The sequence below is a fragment of the Furipterus horrens genome, unplaced genomic scaffold, assembly GCF_987537825.1.
Source record: "Furipterus horrens unplaced genomic scaffold, mFurHor1.1.pri manual_scaffold_11, whole genome shotgun sequence".
Lineage (NCBI taxonomy): Eukaryota > Metazoa > Chordata > Mammalia > Chiroptera > Furipteridae > Furipterus > Furipterus horrens.
This window is the reverse complement of record NW_028327181.1, coordinates 56,611,419-56,614,494: the sequence shown is the minus strand read 5'-3', so window position 1 is coordinate 56,614,494 and position 3,076 is coordinate 56,611,419. Positions and strand designations below refer to the sequence as shown.

Genomic DNA, 3,076 nt, shown 5'->3' with positions numbered 1-3,076 from the left:
GTAGAGAAACAACGCAAAGTATTTCCAACCCAAGGATGTGTGTTAGGAATCACATATGCAAACTCTAAAATCAAGAAGGAAGTGATTTAAAAAACATACCGCAGTCTTACCTGTTAGAACAGAAGTGGCTGAGAGAAGACAATACGGGAAGAGAGGCCGATTAAGCTGGAGCAGGGTGTCTCAGTCCCTGCGCTGTGCACCTTTTGGGGCTGGACTGTAGGGCACGGTGAAAGCTGAAGTTCCAAAAGGAAGGCCAGCTCGCTTGGCCGGGATCAGGTATTTGCAAGGTCTTGTCTGACCAAATACGAGGGCTGGAGCCGCGCCGGCTGGCAGCAGCAGGAGCAGGGGACATCCTGACTACTAGGTTAGAGCAGGAGCTACTTGTGAGATATCTGAGAACGCGCCGCCTGCAGCTTTCTCAGGGGTTTCTCATCAGTTTTGTTTCTTAGAAGTTTCACTTGTTAGTTTTCCCTCCTGACTGCTGATGTCAGTAGCTGATGTACTGGAACATTATAAATAAACTTGGTGGACTCAGGCCTGTGTCACTGTCTCTCCATCCGAGGGCAACGGGCCACCGGACCCCCGCTTTGCATTCATCTTGTGTCTTGTGTCTGCGTTTTTCTCTGAATCTCCAGGTCGACACGCTCTCTGGTCTCTTAGGTCCGACATCGCGCTGCGTGGGCCGCGGCATCGGACCCTTCCCAGTTGCGAGGGCGACCCTGTACACGGGACGTTTAGCAGCCTCCCTGGCCGAAACCGGCTAAGTGTCGGGCGTATCCTCTTCACCCCTCTGCCCCTGTCTGAAAATCAAAAATGTCTTTAGACACTGCCGGCTATCCTCTAGGAGACAGAACTGCCCTTGGCTGAGAACCTGTGAGGCAAAGAAAGAGATCTGCTTAGTGGAACTGATTAACATCTTGGAGGACCCAGCGGTCTGTTATGAAGAAAGAGGGATCATGAAGGCCAGAGGGGACAAAGGTGCTGAGAGGGGCAGGGAAGCACACCTGGGCCAAGGCGCTCCTAAAGAGGGGTTTGGTGAGCAAGGAGATGTTTGAGCTGCTATTCCATCAGAGACAGTGACTGGGGCCCAGTGAAACCTAAGAGAGGAAAAGCAATGAATTACAAGAGAGGGGCCTGGACTGGCTGGCATCTGCAGGACTGGGACCCCTGCTGCCACTGAGAAGCACCTCCTAAAGCCGAAGACGCACAGCCTTCAACTGGCAAACTACTCGCAACGATTGGGACAATCAAATGACTTCAGGAAATTTGAATATTCACGGAGGGAAGATCGGGTACCTCAGTGTCAAATACACAAATCACGAGACGGTGACCTCTTCAGTGACACGGGTATTGCAGGTGGAGATGCAAGTCACTTCCCAGGCTCACAGCCCTCCCGCAGTTTCCATCTCACTCGGCAGAACCTAAAGCCCTTACACTGCTGCAGGGACCCCTCGGGGACCTGGCCGCTGTGGCTTCTCTCACTTATACCCTGTGACTACCGAAAGAATGAAGCTCGGGAGCAGTCTGACATTTGACCACTAACTCTTCTGAGTCCTGGAAGAAACGACCCTCTGCCAGCAGGTGTTCACTCAGCACACGGCTCCTAAAGGAAGCCCAGATCTACCCAGGCGTGAAAGACCCTTCTGCCTGAGAGTGAGCAGAGGAAACTATTGGGGAATCTTTTAAACTTCTTTGGATCTTAAATTAATTGGAGAAGTTTGGCCTTTTTACCTTAAACACAAAAAGGCAAGACAATTTGACTTTAGACTTTCATTTCTCCATTATGGAGACATCCAGGTTATCGTTGACTCTGACTGCAGAGTCAATGGCAAACTGTAATCAATAGTGTGTGTAGTAACATAACTGAGACGGAGAAAAGAAGAGGGAGTGCGTTTTTTTCCATCTTGCGAACAGCGTGGCCTCATTGCTTAAATGGCCAACACACAACTGGGGTCCTTTACAGCACCCCCTTTCTAGCAGAAATCTATAACGCCACCAGCACTGCAGAGACCTATAATGAAGCCTTCGGTTCCTAAGGGTGGACACAGGACCGTCCTAACAGACCGTTCCTTTCACTCCACACAGGATGCAGCCCCACCCTTGTTGCCTGATCAGAGGCTTAGTGGTTAATGCCAGTGAATTAAAGACAGGGATTCTCAGCTCTGGCTGCACAGCGGGAGAGCACTTAAAACATGTCGATGTTCCTGACACATCCCTAAACATTTGGTTTGCATTTGGTCAGTGTCGATATTTTTTAAAGACAGTACAGGGGACACTGAAGTCCAGCCAGGCCCAGCCCCACCAGCCTGAAGGAACGAAAACCGCAGGGATGTAAGTGAGTCTGCCCATCCTCCACCTCCCACGTTTCCCTGAGGAGGAAGACTCCTCGCCTCTTGCCGCACGTACCTTTTCCCAGGATGGTCAATGGCTGCCTTAGGGACACAGTTCCTGCTGGGTAGAGCCAGGGTCAGAAACACTGGAAATTTCAGGACTGCCTTCCCTTTCTGCCCTGTTGAACATGAGGCAGAGGGCCTAATGGAGTGTGTGTGACCTGCAGGTTCAAAGCCCCACTGGGTGACCGACCATCCCAAGGCTAGGACAGCAGAGAGGCCCAGACGCAAGCCAGTCTGGCCCGCACTCCTCAGCCCCGACTAACCACGCTGACTCTGACGCCCATGTGTCTGACGACCTGGTTCAGAACCTGGCGGGGGGAAGAGGAGATAACCTGAATTCTCTCAGTGCTGCAACGGACTCCATTCTGAAGACAATGAACACCAAAAGAAGGGTCTGAGATGCCCACGTGCTGATTTACGTACCAAAGACCGGAGATTGCTTGCTCTGCTCTAACACTGTGACAGACCCGAGGGAACTGCAGGCATTCCACACCAGTCTTTCTTTACTGCTGTGTGCAAGCCCGCCCTGCCGCTGCTGGGCACCAGCCCACCACATTAAAAGGAAGCGCTGTTCCTCAAAGCAGTGTCTTGTTGACAAGACACAGTCCGTCGGGTAGAGGAATAAAGATTTCCTTGCAATATACTTTACCTCTACAGTGGTTAACAGGGTTTCCTGAGTGCTC

At 51.6% G+C, this 3,076-nt stretch overlaps 1 long non-coding RNA gene across 1 annotated transcript; it reads right to left on the bottom strand.

The window, feature by feature from the left end:
* Window positions 1–752: 752 nt before the first annotated feature.
* LOC149997785 (uncharacterized) lies at window positions 753–2,760 on the bottom strand. The gene is made up of 4 exons (XR_016514116.1): window positions 2,657–2,760; window positions 2,407–2,509; window positions 1,005–1,097; window positions 753–871 (listed from the first exon to the last, which is right to left on the bottom strand). It is a non-coding gene; the product is annotated as an uncharacterized LOC149997785 (long non-coding RNA).
* Between the last annotated feature and the right edge of the window lie 316 nt (window positions 2,761–3,076).